The following is a 20,747-nucleotide window of genomic DNA, read 5'->3' on the forward strand; positions in this document are numbered from 1 at the left end:
TTTTCAGACGCAGAGTGAAAGTGGGCTGAAATGACTCTGCACCACTCTGTTCCTGCCACGGTCACCATTGAAATATCCAATTCAGGGTTCTCCGCCATTTGTAGGACCTTGATGGAATTTTTAGTGACTAATAGAAATACGAGTCGGTGGAGTGCATGATTCACCCATTGGTACTTGCATTGAGTGGCTAACCAGCAGCCCTTAAAGGGACAGCTGCAGGTAGGCTTAAGGTTGGTGAATGATTTTGTGGAGTCAGGAGGAGCATTAATGCCCTTCGGGGTCTCACAAAAATCGCCATCCACAATTCTCTCCCCCGGGATCATTCACCGACCATCGGAGTTTTGTCCCTTGCCAAAGGTATGGAGACAAGGCACCGCCCAAAGGAAATAGGTCTGGCCTTGGACTGATTCCATTGGGTTGGTGGTGGGACTCACACCGCCCACCACCTTACGCGATCGAATCGATCGCCCAAAAGTCAACCGAAAATCTTTTCACACGGCCAGTGTCCTTAAAGGGCCAGCCTCCTTAAAGTCCAGCGTCTTCACGTTTTCGAACACACCTTTTGAAAATAAGCTGTATTTTAATGAGCAGTCATATCATCTGTGGGTGACACAGCACAGCGGGTGGCCCTTCTCCCACCTGGTCACTAATCATGAGGAGCAAACCTCCCCCACCAGGGAAAGGTTAATAAAGCCATTTGGCTACATTATGATCAGGGTTAATGTGCTCTTTCATTTTGTTTCTGCTTTCTTTTCCAAAGTTTTATTTGAAACCGCAGGGTACTTACACAAAGATCGCGTGTCATCTTGCCCCTGCTGTCTGGCAGATCGTGCACTGAATTTAAACATTGTTTTTAAATGTTCTCTCAGCCATAGATGTCCATCCCACGTATTGCAGCCATTTCCATTCCCACAAATGATACAAAGCCCCAGTCCATTATCAGTCTATGTGACGGTACCTCTCAGTGAGGAGCTGACACACTGGGAACAGGTGGTCTTTCATGGAGGCAGATCAGGTGGCCAGGGCGTTGGAACATCAGGCCCCAAGAGTAATCAAGCTGATACTGTCCTTAAACAAGCTGGAAAAGCAACAGATAAAACATGTCATTTAAGAAGTTTACATTGAATATACAATGTGCAAAAATTCAGCAGAATAAAAGTGAAAACTATCACTAACACACTACACACACTGCACACTCAACACACTCAATTCGCACAAATGCACACATCCCTCACAAATTCCGCACATATGCTGCACACACTGCCCCTCACTCACACACTGCCCCTCACTCACACACTGCCCTCACTCACACACTGCCCCTCTCTCACACACTGCCCCTCACTCACACACTGCCCCTTACTCACACACTGCCTCTCACTCACACACTGCCCCTCACTCACACACTGCACTTCACTCACACACTGCCCTCACTCACACACTGCCTCACTCACATTCTGCCCCTCTCTCACACACTGCCCCTCACTCACACACTGCCCCTCACTCACACACTGCCCTTACTCACACACTGCCCCTTACTCACACACTGCCCCTCACTCACATACTGCCACTCACTCACACACTCCCCCTCACTCTCACACTGCCTCACTCACACACTGCCCCTCTCTCACACACTGCCTCACTCACACACTGCCCCCCACTCACGCACTGCCGCTTACTCACACACTGCCCCTCACTCACACACTGCCCCTCACTCACACACTGCCTCTCACTCACACACTGCCCCTCACTCACACACTGCCTCTCACTTACACACTGCACTTCACTCACACACTGCCCCTCACTCACACACTGCCCTCACTCACACACTGCCTCACTCACACACTGCCCCTCTCTCACACACTGCCTCACTCACACACTGCCCCTCACTCACACACTGCCCCTCACTCACACACTGCCTCACTCACACACTGCCCTCACTCACACGCTGCCTCTCACTAACACACTACCCCTCACTCACACACTGCCTCACTCACACACTGCCCCTCATTCACACACTGCCCCTCACTCACACACTGCCCTTCAGTCACACACTGCCCCTCACTCACACACTGACCTCACTCACACACTGACCTCACTCACACACTGCCCCTCTCTCACACACTGCCTCACTCACACACTGCCTCACTCACACACTGCCTCACTCACACACTGCCTCACTCACACACTGCCTCTCACTCACACACTGCCCCTCACTCACACACTGCCCCTCACTCACACACTGCCCTTACTCACACACTGTCCTCACTCACACACTGTCTCACTCACACACTGCCCTCACTCACACACTGTCCTCACTCACACACTGCCTCACTCACACACTGCCCTTCACTCACACACTGCCTCACTCACACTGTCTCACTCACACACTGCCTCACTCACACACTGACCTCACTCACACACTGACCTCACTCACGCACTGCCCCTCTCTCGCACACTGCCCCTCACTCACACACTGCCCCTCTCTCACACACTGCCTCACTCAAACACTGCCCCTCTCTCACACACTGCCTCACTCACACACTGCCCCTCACTCACACACTGCCCTTACTCACACACTGCCCTTACTCACACACTGCCCCTTACTCACACACTGCCCCTCACTCACACACTGCCCTTACTCACACACTGCCCCTCACTCACACACTGCCTCTCACTAACACACTACCCCTCACTCACACACTGCCTCACTCACACACTGCCCCTCACTCACACACTGACTCACTCACACACTGCCCCTCACTCACACACTGCCTCACTCACACACTGTCCCTCATTCACACACTGCCCCTCACTCACACACTGCCCTCACTCACACACTGCCCTCACTCACACACTGTCCTCACTCACACACTGCCCCTCATTCACACACTGCCCCTCACTCACACACTGCTCTGCAGTCACACACTGCCCCTCACTCACACACTGCCCCTCACTCACACACTGACCTCACTCACACACTGACCTCACTCACACACTGCCCCTCTCTCACGCACTGCCTCACTCACACACTGCCTCACTCACACACTGCCCCTCTCTCACACACTGCCTCACTCACACACTGCCTCTCACTCACACACTGCCACTCTTTCACACACTGCACTTCACTCACAAACTGCTCTCACTCACACACTGACCCTCTCTCACACACTGCCCCTCTCTCACACACTGCCCCTCACTCACACACTGCCCTTCAGTCACACACTGCCCCTCACTCACACACTGCCTCACTCACACACTGCCTCACTCACACACTGCCCCTCACTCACACACTGCCTCACTCACACAGTGCCCCTCACTCACATACTGCCCCTCACTCACACACTGCCCCTCTCTCACACACTGCCTCACTAACACACTGCCCCTCACTCACACACTGCCTCACTCACACACTGCCACTCATTCACACACTGACTCACTCACACACTGCCCCTCACTCACACACTGCCTCACTCACACACTGTCCCTCATTCACACACTGCCCCTCACTCACACACTGCCCTCACTCACACACTGCCCTCACTAACACACTGACCCTCACTCACACACTGTCCTCACTCACACACTGCCTCACTCACACTGTCTCACTCACACACTGCCTCACTCACACACTGCCCCTCTCTCACACACTGCCCCTCACTCACACACTGCCCCTCACTCACACACTGCCCCTCTCTCACACACTGCCTCATTCACACACTGCTCCTCTCTCACACACTGCCTCACTCACACACTGCCTCTCACTCACACACTGCCGCTCACTCACACACTGCCTCACTCACACACTGCCCCTCACTCACACACTGACTGACTCACACACTGCCCCTCACTCACACACTGCCTCACTCACACACTGTCCCTCACTCACACACTGCCTCACTCACACACTGATCCTCTCTCACACACTGCCCCTCTCTCACACACTGCCCCTCACTCACACACTGCCCCTCACTCACACACTGCCCTTCAGTCACACACTGCCCCTCACTCACACACTGCCTCACTCACACACTGCCTCACTCACACACTGCCCCTCACTCACACACTGCCTCACTCACACACTGCACCTCACTCAAATACTGCCCCTCACTCACACACTGCCCCTCTCTCACACACTGCCTCACTCACACACTGCACCTCACTCACACACTGCCTCACTCACTCACACACTGCCCCTCACTCACACACTGCCTCATTCACACACTGCCCCTCACTCACACACTGCTCCTCACTTACACACTGCCTCACACACTGTCTCATTCACACACTGCCCTTCTTCACACACTGCCCCTCACTCACACACTGCCCCTCACTCACACACTGACCCTCACTCACAAACTGCCCCTCTCTCACACACTGCCTCACTCACACACTGCCTCACTCACACTGTCTCACTCACACACTGCCTCACTCACACACTGCCCCTCTCTCACACACTGCCTCACTCACACACTGCCCCTCACTCACACACTGACCTCACTCACACACTGACCTCACTCACACACTGCCCCTCTCTCACACACTGCCCCTTACTCACACACTGCCACTCTCTCACACACTGCCTCACTCACACACTGCCCCTCTCTCACACACTGCCTCACTCACACACTGCCTCGCACTCACACACTGCCGCTCTCTCACACACTGCCCCTTACTCACACACTGGCACATTAACAAACTGCGCCTCACTGACAGACTGCCCCTCACTCACACACTGCCTCACTCACTGCCCCTCACTCACACACTGACCATCACTCACATACTGACCCACACTCACACACTGCCTCACTCAGACACTGCCCCTCACTCACACACTGCCCCTCACTCACACACTGCCTCACTCACACACTGCCTCACTCACACACTGCCCCTCACTCACAGACTGCCTCATTCACACACTGCCCCTCACTCACACACTGCTCCTCACTTACAGACTGCCCCTCATTCACACACTGTCTCATTCACACACTGCCCTTCTTCACACACTGCCCCTCACTCACACACTGCCCCTTACTCACACACTGCACCTCACTCACACACTGCCTCACTCAGACACTGCCCCTCACTCACATACTGCCTCACTCACACAATGACCCTCACTGACACACTGCCTCACTCAGACACTTCCGCTCACTCAGACACTGCCCCTCACTCACACACTGCCTCACTCACACACTGCCCCCACGCACACACTGCCCCTCACTCACACACTGCCCCTCACTCACACACTGCCCCTCACTCACACACTGCCTCACTCACACACTGCCTCTCTCAGACACTTCCGCTCACTCAGACACTGCCCCTCACTCACACACTGCCTCACTCACACACTGCCCCCACGCACACACTGCTCCTCACTCACACACTGCCCCTCACTCACACACTGCCTCACTCAGACACTGCCCCTCACTCACATACTGCCTCTCACTCACACACTGCCTCAATCACACACTGCTCCCACTCACATACTGACCCTCACTCACACACTGCCCCCACTCACACACTTCCCCTCACTCACACACTGCCCCTCACTCATACACTGCCCCTCATTCACACACTGACCTCATTCACACACTGACCTCACTCTCACACTGACCCTCACTCACACACTGACCCACACTCACACGCTGCCCCTTACTCACACACTGCCCCTCACTCACACACTGCCTCACTCACACACTGCCCCTCACTCACACACTGCCCCTCACTCACACACTGACCCTCACTCACACACTGCCCCTCTCTCACACACTGCCTCATTCACACACTGCCCCTCTCTCACACACTGCCTCACTCACACACTGCCTCTCACTCACACACTGCCGCTCACTCACACACTGCCTCACTCACACACTGCCCCTCACTCACACACTGACTGACTCACACACTGCCCCTCACTCACACACTGCCTCACTCACACACTGTCCCTCACTCACACACTGCCTCACTCACACACTGACCCTCTCTCACACACTGCCCCTCTCTCACACACTGCCCCTCACTCACACACTGCCCCTCACTCACACACTGCCCTTCAGTCACACACTGCCCCTCACTCACACACTGCCTCACTCACACACTGCCTCACTCACACACTGCCCCTCACTCACACACTGCCTCACTCACACACTGCACCTCACTCAAATACTGCCCCTCACTCACACACTGCCCCTCTCTCACACACTGCCTCACTCACACACTGCACCTCACTCACACACTGCCTCACTCACTCACACACTGCCCCTCACTCACACACTGCCTCATTCACACACTGCCCCTCACTCACACACTGCTCCTCACTTACACACTGCCTCACTCACACACTGTCTCATTCACACACTGCCCTTCTTCACACACTGCCCCTCACTCACACACTGCCCCTCACTCACACACTGACCCTCACTCACAAACTGCCCCTCTCTCACACACTGCCTCACTCACACACTGCCTCACACACACACTGCCCCTCTCTCACACACTGCCTCACTCACACACTGCCCCTCACTCACACACTGACCTCACTCACACACTGACCTCACTCACACACTGCCCCTCTCTCACACACTGCCCCTCACTCACACACTGCCACTCTCTCACACACTGCCTCACTCACACACTGCCCCTCTCTCACACACTGCCTCACTCACACACTGCCTCGCACTCACACACTGCCGCTCTCTCACACACTGCCCCTTACTCACACACTGGCACATTAACAAACTGCGCCTCACTGACAGACTGCCCCTCACTCACACACTGCCTCACTCACTGCCCCTCACTCACACACTGACCATCACTCACATACTGACCCACACTCACACACTGCCTCACTCAGACACTGCCCCTCACTCACACACTGCCCCTCACTCACACACTGCCTCACTCACACACTGCCTCACTCACACACTGCCCCTCACTCACAGACTGCCTCATTCACACACTGCCCCTCACTCACACACTGCTCCTCACTTACAGACTGCCCCTCATTCACACACTGTCTCATTCACACACTGCCCTTCTTCACACACTGCCCCTCACTCACACACTGCCCCTTACTCACACACTGCACCTCACTCACACACTGCCTCACTCAGACACTGCCCCTCACTCACATACTGCCTCACTCACATAATGACCCTCACTGACACACTGCCTCACTCAGACACTTCCGCTCACTCAGACACTGCCCCTCACTCACACACTGCCTCACTCACACACTGCCCCCACGCACACACTGCCCCTCACTCACACACTGCCCCTCACTCACACACTGCCCCTCACTCACACACTGCCTCACTCACACACTGACCCTCACTCACACACTGCCTCTCTCAGACACTTCCGCTCACTCAGACACTGCCCCTCACTCACACACTGCCTCACTCACACACTGCCCCCACGCACACACTGCTCCTCACTCACACACTGCCCCTCACTCACACACTGCCTCACTCAGACACTGCCCCTCACTCACATACTGCCTCTCACTCACACACTGCCTCAATCACACACTGCTCCCACTCACATACTGACCCTCACTCACACACTGCCCCCACTCACACACTTCCCCTCACTCACACACTGCCCCTCACTCATACACTGCCCCTCATTCACACACTGACCTCACTCTCACAATGACCCTCACTCACACACTGACCGTCACTCACACACTGACCCTCACTCACACTCTGCCCCTCATTCACACTCCTCATTCACACACTGACCTCACTCTCACACTGACCCTCACTCACACACTGACCCACACTCACACACAGCCCCTTACTCACACACTACCTCTCACTCACACACTGCCCCTCACTCACACACTGCCTCACTCACACATTGCCCCTCACTCACACACTGCCCCTCATTCACACACTGACCTCACTCTCACAATGACCCTCACTCACACACTGACCCTCACTCACACACTGACCCTCACTCACACTCTGCCCCTCATTCACACCCCTCATTCACACACTGACCTCACTCTCACACTGACCCTCACTCACACACTGACCCACACTCACACGCTGCCCCTTACTCACACACTGCCCCTCACTCACACACTGCCTCACTCACACACTGCCCCTCACTCACACACTGCCCCTCACTCACACACTGACCCTCACTCACAAACTGCCCCTCTCTCACACACTGCCTCATACACACTGCCTCACTCACACTGTCTCACTCACACACTGCCTCACTCACACACTGCCCCTCTCTCACACACTGCCTCACTCACACACGGCCCCTCACTCACACACTGACCTCACTCACACACTGACCTCACTCACACACTGCCCCTCTCTCACACACTGCCCCTCACTCACACACTGCCCCTCTCTCACACACTGCCTCACTCAAACACTGCCCCTCTCTCTCACACACTGCCTCACTCACACACTGCCCCTCACTCACACACTGCCCTTACTCACACACTGCCCCTTACTCACACACTGACCGTCACTCACACACTGACCCTCACTCACACTCTGCCCCTCATTCACACCCCTCATTCACACACTGACCTCACTCTCACACTGCCCCTCATTCACACACTGACCTCACTCTCACAATGACCCTCACTCACACACTGACCCACACTCACACGCTGCCCCTTACTCACACACTGCCCCTCACTCACACACTGCCTCACTCAAACACTGCCCCTTACTCACACACTGCCCCTCACTCACACACTGACCCTCACTCACAAACTGCCCGTCTCTCACACACTGCCTCATACACACTGCCTCACTCACACTGTCTCACTCACACACTGCCTCACTCACACACTGCCCCTCTCTCACACACTGCCTCACTCACACACTGCCCCTCTCTCACACACTGCCTCACTCACACACTGCCTCGCACTCACACACTGACCATCACTCACATACTGACCCACACTCACACACTGCCTCACTCAGACACTGCCCCTCACTCACACACTGCCCCTCACTCACACACTGCCTCACTCACTCACTGCCCCTCACTCACACACTGACCATCACTCACATACTGACCCACACTCACACACTGCCTCACTCAGACACTGCCCCTCACTCACACACTGCCCCTCATTCACACACTGACCTCACTCTCACAATGACCCTCACTCACACACTGACCCTCACTCACACACTGACCCTCACTCACACTCTGCCCCTCATTCACACCCCTCATTCACACACTGACCTCACTCTCACACTGACCCTCACTCACACACTGACCCACACTCACACGCTGCCCCTTACTCACACACTGCCCCTCACTCACACACTGCCTCCCTCACACACTGCCCCTCACTCACACACTGCCCCTCACTCACACACTGACCCTCACTCACAAACTGCCCCTCTCTCACACACTGCCTCATACACACTGCCTCACTCACACTGTCTCACTCACACACTGCCTCACTCACACACTGCCCCTCTCTCACACACTGCCTCACTCACACACGGCCCCTCACTCACACACTGACCTCACTCACACACTGACCTCACTCACACACTGCCCCTCTCTCACACACTGCCCCTCACTCACACACTGCCCCTCTCTCACACACTGCCTCACTCAAACACTGCCCCTCTCTCACACACTGCCTCACTCACACACTGCCCCTCACTCACACACTGCCCTTACTCACACACTGCCCCTTACTCACACACTGACCGTCACTCACACACTGACCCTCACTCACACTCTGCCCCTCATTCACACCCCTCATTCACACACTGACCTCACTCTCACACTGCCCCTCATTCACACACTGACCTCACTCTCACAATGACCCTCACTCACACACTGACCCACACTCACACGCTGCCCCTTACTCACACACTGCCCCTCACTCACACACTGCCTCACTCAAACACTGCCCCTTACTCACACACTGCCCCTCACTCACACACTGACCCTCACTCACAAACTGCCCGTCTCTCACACACTGCCTCATACACACTGCCTCACTCACACTGTCTCACTCACACACTGCCTCACTCACACACTGCCCCTCTCTCACACACTGCCTCACTCACACACTGCCCCTCTCTCACACACTGCCTCACTCACACACTGCCTCGCACTCAGACACTGCCCCTCACTCACACACTGCCCCTCACTCACACACTGCCTCACTCACTCACTGCCCCTCACTCACACACTGACCATCACTCACATACTGACCCACACTCACACACTGCCTCACTCAGACACTGCCCCTCACTCACACACTGCCCCTCACTCATACACTGCCTCACTCACACACTGCCTCACTCAGACACTGCCCCTCACTCACATACTGCCTCACTCACACAATGACCCTCACTGACACACTGCCTCACTCAGACACTTCCGCTCACTCAGACACTGCCCCTCACTCACACACTGCCTCACTCACACACTGCCCCCACGCACACACTGCCCCTCACTCACACACTGCCCCTCACTCACACACTGCTCCTCACTCACACACTGCCCCTCACTCACACACTGCCTCACTCACACACTGACCCTCACTCACACACTGCCTCAATCACACACTGCTCCCACTCACACACTGCCCCTCACTCACACACTGCCTCACTCAGACACTGCCCCTCACTCACATACTGCCCCTCACTCACACACTGCCTCAATCACACACTGCTCCCACTCACATACTGCCCCTCACTCACACACTGCCCCTCACTCACACACTGCCCCTCACTCATACACTGCCCCTCATTCACACACTGACCTCACTCTCACAATGACCCTCACTCACACACTGACCGTCACTCACACACTGACCCTCACTCACACTCTGCCCCTCATTCACACCCCTCATTCACACACTGACCTCACACTCACACTGACCCTCACTCACACACTGACCCACACTCACACACAGCCCCTTACTCACACACTACCTCTCACTCACACACTGCCCCTCACTCACACACTGCCTCACTCACACATTGCCGCTCATTCACACACTGCCCCTCATTCACACACTGACCTCACTCTCACAATGACCCTCACTCACACACTGACCCTCACTCACACACTGACCCTCACTCACACTCTGCCCCTCATTCACACCCCTCATTCACACACTGACCTCACTCTCACACTGACCCTCACTCACACACTGACCCACACTCACACGCTGCCCCTTACTCACACACTGCCCCTCACTCACACACTGCCTCACTCACACACTGCCCCTCACTCACACACTGCCTCACTCACATACTGCCCCTCATTCACACACTGCCCCTCACACACTGTCCCTCATTCACACACTGCCTCTCACTCACACACTGCCTCACTCACACACTGCCCCTCATTCACACACTGCCCCTCACTCACACACTGCCCCTCATTCACACACTGCCCCTCACTCACACACTGTCCCTCATTCACACACTGCCCCTTACTCACACACTGCCCCTCACTCACACACTGCCTCACTCACACACTGCCCCTCACTCATACACCGCCTCACTCACACACTGCCCCTCACTCACACACTGCCTCACTCACACACTGCCCCTCATTCACGCACTGCCCCTCACTCACACACTGCCTCACTCACACTGTCTCACTCACACACTGCCTCACTCACACACTGCCCCTCTCTCACACACTGCCTCACTCACACACTGCCCCCCACTCGCACACTGACCTCACTCACACACTGCCCCTCTCTCACACACTGCCCCTCACTCACACACTGCCCCTCACTCACACAATGCCCCTCTCTCACACACTGCCTCACTCACACACTGCCCCTCTCTCACACACTGCCTCACTCACACACTGCCTCTCACCCACACACTGCCGCTCTCTCACACACTGCCCTTCACTCACAAACTGTCCTCACTCACACACTGACCCTCTCTCACACACTGACCCTCTCTCACACACTCTCCCTCACTCACATACTGCCCCTCACTCACACACTGCCCCTCACTCACACACTGAGCCTCACTCACACACTGCCCTTCAGTCACACACTGCCCCTCACTCACACACTGCCTCACTCACACACTGCCCCTTACTCACACACTGCCCCTTACTCACACACTGCCCCTCTCTCACACACTGCCCCTCACTCACACACTGCCCCTCTCTCACACACTGCCCCTCTCTCACACACTGCCCCTCATTCACACACTGACCTCACTCTCACACTGACCCTCACTCACACACTGCCCCTCACTCACACACTGAGCCTCACTCACACACTGCCCTTCAGTCACACACTGCCCCTCACTCACACACTGCCTCACTCACACACTGCCCCTTACTCACACACTGCCCCTCACTCACACACTGCCCCTTACTCACACACTGCCCCTCACTCACACACTGCCCCTCACTCACACACTGCCCCTCACTCACACACTGCCCCTCATTCACACACTGACCTCACTCTCACACTGACCCTCACTCACACACTGACCCTCACTCACACACTGACCCTCACTCACACTCTGCCATCATTAACACCCCTCACTCACACACTGCCCCTCACTCACACACTGCCCCTCACTCACACACTGCCCCTCATTCACACACTGACCTCACTCTCACACTGACCCTCACTCACACACTGACCCTCACTCACACACTGCCCCTCACTCACACACTGCCTCTCACTCACACACTGCCCCTCACTCACACACTGCCTCACTCACACACTGCCCCTCACTCACACACTGCCCCTCACTCACACACTGCCTCACTCACACACTGCCCCTCTCACACACTGCCCCTCACTCTAACACTGCCCCTCTCACACACTGCCCCTCGCTCACACACTGCCTCACTCAAACACACTGCCCTCACTCACACACTGCCCTCACTCACCCACTGCCCCTCACTCTCACACTGCCGCTCACTTACACACTGCCTCACCCACACACTGCCCCTCACTCACACACTGCCTCTCTCAGATACTTCCCCTCACTCAGACACTACCCCTCACTCACACACTGCCTCACTCACACACTGCCCCCACGCACACACTGCCTCTCACTCACACACTGCCCCTCTCTCACACACTGCCTCACTCACACACTGCCCCCCACTCGCACACTGACCTCACTCACACACTGCCCCTCTCTCACACACTGCCCCTCACTCACACACTGCCCCTCACTCACACACTGCCCCTCTCTCACACACTGCCTCACTCACACACTGCCCCTCTCTCACACACTGCCTCACTCACACACTGCCTCTCACCCACACACTGCCGCTCTCTCACACACTGCCCTTCACTCACAAACTGTCCTCACTCACACACTGACCCTCTCTCACACACTGACCCTCTCTCACACACTCTCCCTCACTCACATACTGCCCCTCACTCACACACTGCCCCTCACTCACACACTGAGCCTCACTCACACACTGCCCTTCAGTCACACACTGCCCCTCACTCACACACTGCCTCACTCACACACTGCCCCTTACTCACACACTGCCCCTTACTCACACACTGCCCCTCTCTCACACACTGCCCCTCACTCACACACTGCCCCTCTCTCACACACTGCCCCTCTCTCACACACTGCCCCTCATTCACACACTGACCTCACTCTCACACTGACCCTCACTCACACACTGCCCCTCACTCACACACTGAGCCTCACTCACACACTGCCCTTCAGTCACACACTGCCCCTCACTCACACACTGCCTCACTCACACACTGCCCCTTACTCACACACTGCCCCTCACTCACACACTGCCCCTTACTCACACACTGCCCCTCACTCACACACTGCCCCTCACTCACACACTGCCCCTCACTCACACACTGCCCCTCATTCACACACTGACCTCACTCTCACACTGACCCTCACTCACACACTGACCCTCACTCACACACTGACCCTCACTCACACTCTGCCATCATTAACACCCCTCACTCACACACTGCCCCTCACTCACACACTGCCCCTCACTCACACACTGCCCCTCATTCACACACTGACCTCACTCTCACACTGACCCTCACTCACACACTGACCCTCACTCACACACTGCCCCTCACTCACACACTGCCTCTCACTCACACACTGCCCCTCACTCACACACTGCCTCACTCACACACAGCCCCTCACTCACACACTGCCCCTCACTCACACACTGCCTCACTCACACACTGCCCCTCTCACACACTGCCCCTCACTCTAACACTGCCCCTCTCACACACTGCCCCTCGCTCACACACTGCCTCACTCAAACACACTGCCCTCACTCACACACTGCCCTCACTCACCCACTGCCCCTCACTCTCACACTGCCGCTCACTTACACACTGCCTCACCCACACACTGCCCCTCACTCACACACTGCCTCTCTCAGATACTTCCCCTCACTCAGACACTACCCCTCACTCACACACTGCCTCACTCACACACTGCCCCCACGCACACACTGCCTCTCACTCACACACTGCCCCTCACTCACACACTGCTCCTCACTCACACACTGCCCCTCACTCACACACTGCCTCACTCAGACACTGCCCTTCACTCACATACTGCCCCTCACTCACGCACTGCCTCACTCACACACTGCTCCCACTCACACACTGCCCCTCACTCACACACTGCCCCCACTCACAAACTGCCCGTCTCTCACACACTGCCTCATACACACTGCCTCACTCACACTGTCTCACTCACGCACTGCCTCACTCACACACTGCCCCTCTCTCACACACTGCCTCACTCACACACTGCCCCTCTCTCACACACTGCCTCACTCACACACTGCCTCGCACTCACACACTGACCATCACTCACATTCTGACCCACACTCACACACTGCATCACTCAGACACTGCCCCTCACTCACACACTGCCCCTCACTCACACACTGCCTCACTCACTCACTGCCCCTCACTCACACACTGACCATCACTCACATACTGACCCACACTCACACACTGCCTCACTCAGACACTGCCACTCACTCACACACTGCCCCTCACTCACACACTGCCTCACTCACACACTGCCTCACTCACACACTGCCCCTCACTCACAGACTGCCTCATTCACACACTGCCCCTCACTCACACACTGCTCCTCACTTACAGACTGCCCCTCATTCACATACTGTCTCATTCACACACTGCCCTTCTTCACACACTGCCCCTCACTCACACACTGCACCTCACTCACACACTGCCTCACTCAGACACTGCCCCTCACTCACATACTGCCTCACTCACACAATGACCCTCACTGACACACTGCCTCACTCAGACACTTCCGCTCACTCAGACACTGCCCCTCACTCACACACTGCCTCACTCACACACTGCCCCCACGCACACACTGCCCCTCACTCACACACTGCCCCTCACTCACACACTGCTCCTCACTCACACACTGCCCCTCACTCACACACTGCCTCACTCACACACTGACCCTCACTCACACACTGCCTCAATCACACACTGCTCCCACTCACACACTGCCCCTCACTCACACACTGCCTCACTCAGACACTGCCCCTCACTCACATACTGCCCCTCACTCACACACTGCCTCAATCACACACTGCTCCCACTCACATACTGCCCCTCACTCACACACTGCCCCTCACTCACACACTGCCCCTCACTCATACACTGCCCCTCATTCACACACTGACCTCACTCTCACAATGACCCTCACTCACACACTGACCGTCACTCACACACTGACCCTCACTCACACTCTGCCCCTCATTCACACTCCTCATTCACACACTGACCTCACACTCACACTGACCCTCACTCACACACTGACCCACACTCACACACAGCCCCTTACTCACACACTACCTCTCACTCACACACTGCCCCTCACCCACACACTGCCTCACTCACACATTGCCGCTCATTCACACACTGCCCCTCATTCACACACTGACCTCACTCTCACAATGACCCTCACTCACACACTGACCCTCACTCACACACTGACCCTCACTCACACACTGCCCCTCATTCACACACTGCCCCTCACTCACACACTGCCCCTCATTCACACACTGCCCCTCACTCACACACTGCCTCACTCACATACTGCCCCTCATTCACACACTGCCCCTCACACACTGTCCCTCATTCACACACTGCCTCTCACTCACACACTGCCTCACTCACACACTGCCCCTCATTCACACACTGCCCCTCACTCACACACTGCCCCTCATTCACACACTGCCCCTCACTCACACACTGTCCCTCATTCACACACTGCTCCTTACTCACACACTGCCCCTCACTCACACACTGCCTCACTCACACACTGCCCCTCACTCATACACCGCCTCACTCACACACTGCCCCTCACTCACACACTGCCTCACTCACACACTGCCCCTCATTCACGCACTGCCCCTCACTCATACACTGCCTCACTCACACTGTCTCACTCACACACTGCCCCTCTCTCACACACTGCCTCACTCACACACTGCCCCCCACTCGCACACTGACCTCACTCACACACTGCCCCTCTCTCACACACTGCCCCTCACTCACACACTGCCCCTCACTCTCACACTGCCGCTCACTTACACACTGCCTCACCCACACACTGCCCCTCACTCACACACTGCCTCTCTCAGATACTTCCCCTCACTCAGACACTACCCCTCACTCACACACTGCCTCACTCACACACTGCCCCCACGCACACACTGCCTCTCACTCACACACTGCCCCTCACTCACACACTGCTCCTCACTCACACACTGCCCCTCACTCACACACTGCCTCACTCAGACACTGCCCTTCACTCACATACTGCCCCTCACTCACGCACTGCCTCACTCACACACTGCTCCCACTCACACACTGCCCCTCACTCACACACTGCCCCCACTCACAAACTGCCCGTCTCTCACACACTGCCTCATACACACTGCCTCACTCACACTGTCTCACTCACACACTGCCTCACTCACACACTGCCCCTCTCTCACACACTGCCTCACTCACACACTGCCCCTCTCTCACACACTGCCTCACTCACACACTGCCTCGCACTCACACACTGACCATCACTCACATTCTGACCCACACTCACACACTGCATCACTCAGACACTGCCCCTCACTCACACACTGCCCCTCACTCACACACTGCCTCACTCACTCACTGCCCCTCACTCACACACTGACCATCACTCACATACTGACCCACACTCACACACTGCCTCACTCAGACACTGCCACTCACTCACACACTGCCCCTCACTCACACACTGCCTCACTCACACACTGCCTCACTCACACACTGCCCCTCACTCACAGACTGCCTCATTCACACACTGCCCCTCACTCACACACTGCTCCTCACTTACAGACTGCCCCTCATTCACATACTGTCTCATTCACACACTGCCCTTCTTCACACACTGCCCCTCACTCACACACTGCACCTCACTCACACACTGCCTCACTCAGACACTGCCCCTCACTCACATACTGCCTCACTCACACAATGACCCTCACTGACACACTGCCTCACTCAGACACTTCCGCTCACTCAGACACTGCCCCTCACTCACACACTGCCTCACTCACACACTGCCCCCACGCACACACTGCCCCTCACTCACACACTGCCCCTCACTCACACACTGCTCCTCACTCACACACTGCCCCTCACTCACACACTGCCTCACTCACACACTGACCCTCACTCACACACTGCCTCAATCACACACTGCTCCCACTCACACACTGCCCCTCACTCACACACTGCCTCACTCAGACACTGCCCCTCACTCACATACTGCCCCTCACTCACACACTGCCTCAATCACACACTGCTCCCACTCACATACTGCCCCTCACTCACACACTGCCCCTCACTCACACACTGCCCCTCACTCATACACTGCCCCTCATTCACACACTGACCTCACTCTCACAATGACCCTCACTCACACACTGACCGTCACTCACACACTGACCCTCACTCACACTCTGCCCCTCATTCACACTCCTCATTCACACACTGACCTCACACTCACACTGACCCTCACTCACACACTGACCCACACTCACACACAGCCCCTTACTCACACACTACCTCTCACTCACACACTGCCCCTCACCCACACACTGCCTCACTCACACATTGCCGCTCATTCACACACTGCCCCTCATTCACACACTGACCTCACTCTCACAATGACCCTCACTCACACACTGACCCTCACTCACACACTGACCCTCACTCACACACTGCCCCTCATTCACACACTGCCCCTCACTCACACACTGCCCCTCATTCACACACTGCCCCTCACTCACACACTGCCTCACTCACATACTGCCCCTCATTCACACACTGCCCCTCACACACTGTCCCTCATTCACACACTGCCTCTCACTCACACACTGCCTCACTCACACACTGCCCCTCATTCACACACTGCCCCTCACTCACACACTGCCCCTCATTCACACACTGCCCCTCACTCACACACTGTCCCTCATTCACACACTGCTCCTTACTCACACACTGCCCCTCACTCACACACTGCCTCACTCACACACTGCCCCTCACTCATACACCGCCTCACTCACACACTGCCCCTCACTCACACACTGCCTCACTCACACACTGCCCCTCATTCACGCACTGCCCCTCACTCATACACTGCCTCACTCACACTGTCTCACTCACACACTGCCCCTCTCTCACACACTGCCTCACTCACACACTGCCCCCCACTCGCACACTGACCTCACTCACACACTGACCTCACACTCACACTGACCCTCACTCACACACTGACCCACACTCACACACAGCCCCTTACTCACACACTACCTCTCACTCACACACTGCCCCTCACCCACACACTGCCTCACTCACACATTGCCGCTCATTCACACACTGCCCCTCATTCACACACTGACCTCACTCTCACAATGACCCTCACTCACACACTGACCCTCACTCACACACTGACCCTCACTCACACACTGCCCCTCATTCACACACTGCCCCTCACTCACACACTGCCCCTCATTCACACACTGCCCCTCACTCACACACTGCCTCACTCACATACTGCCCCTCATTCACACACTGCCCCTCACACACTGTCCCTCATTCACACACTGCCTCTCACTCACACACTGCCTCACTCACACACTGCCCCTCATTCACACACTGCCCCTCACTCACACACTGCCCCTCATTCACACACTGCCCCTCACTCACACACTGTCCCTCATTCACACACTGCCCCTTACTCACACACTGCCCCTCACTCACACACTGCCTCACTCACACACTGCCCCTCACTCATACACCGCCTCACTCACACACTGCCCCTCACTCACACACTGCCTCACTCACACACTGCCCCTCATTCACGCACTGCCCCTCACTCACACACTGCCTCACTCACACTGTCTCACTCACACACTGCCCCTCTCTCACACACTGCCTCACTCACACACTGCCCCCCACTCGCACACTGACCTCACTCACACACTGCCCCTCTCTCACACACTGCCCCTCACTCACACACTGCCCCTCACTCTCACACTGCCGCTCACTTACACACTGCCTCACTCACACACTGCCCCTCACTCACACACTGCCTCTCTCAGATACTTCCCCTCACTCAGACACTACCCCTCACTCACACACTGCCTCACTCACACACTGCCCCCACGCACACACTGCCTCTCACTCACACACTGCCCCTCACTCACACACTGCTCCTCACTCACACACTGCCCCTCACTCACACACTGCCTCACTCAGACACTGCCCTTCACTCACATACTGCCCCTCACTCACGCACTGCCTCACTCACACACTGCTCCCACTCACACACTGCCCCTCACTCACACACTGCCCCCACTCACAAACTGCCCGTCTCTCACACACTGCCTCATACACACTGCCTCACTCACACTGTCTCACTCACACACTGCTTCACTCACACACTGCCCCTCTCTCACACACTGCCTCACTCACACACTGCCTCGCACTCACACACTGACCATCACTCACATTCTGACCCACACTCACACACTGCATCACTCAGACACTGCCCCTCACTCACACACTGCCCCTCACTCACACACTGCCTCACTCACTCACTGCCCCTCACTCACACACTGACCATCACTCACATACTGACCCACACTCACACACTGCCTCACTCAGACACTGCCACTCACTCACACACTGCCCCTCACTCACACACTGCCTCACTCACACACTGCCTCACTCACACACTGCTCCTCACTTACAGACTGCCCCTCATTCACATACTGTCTCATTCACACACTGCCCTTCTTCACACACTGCCCCTCACTCACACACTGCACCTCACTCACACACTGCCTCACTCAGACACTGCCCCTCACTCACATACTGCCTCACTCACACAATGACCCTCACTGACACACTGCCTCACTCAGACACTTCCGCTCACTCAGACACTGCCCCTCACTCACACACTGCCTCACTCACACACTGCCCCCACGCACACACTGCCCCTCACTCACACACTGCCCCTCACTCACACACTGCTCCTCACTCACACACTGCCCCTCACTCACACACTGCCTCACTCACACACTGACCCTCACTCACACACTGCCTCAATCACACACTGCTCCCACTCACACACTGCCCCTCACTCACACACTGCCTCACTCAGACACTGCCCCTCACTCACATA

The 20,747-nt window shown here is 56.2% G+C and overlaps 1 protein-coding gene across 5 annotated transcripts in view; it reads left to right on the forward strand.

Moving 5' to 3' along the window:
• LOC139265839 (nuclear autoantigen Sp-100-like) overlaps positions 1 to 20,747 on the forward strand; it is a 131,022-nt gene that overhangs the window by 46,758 nt on the left and 63,517 nt on the right. The gene's annotated exons all lie outside the window — the stretch shown is intronic.

This window comes from Pristiophorus japonicus, chromosome 6, assembly GCF_044704955.1.
Source record: "Pristiophorus japonicus isolate sPriJap1 chromosome 6, sPriJap1.hap1, whole genome shotgun sequence".
Taxonomy (NCBI): domain Eukaryota; kingdom Metazoa; phylum Chordata; class Chondrichthyes; family Pristiophoridae; genus Pristiophorus; species Pristiophorus japonicus.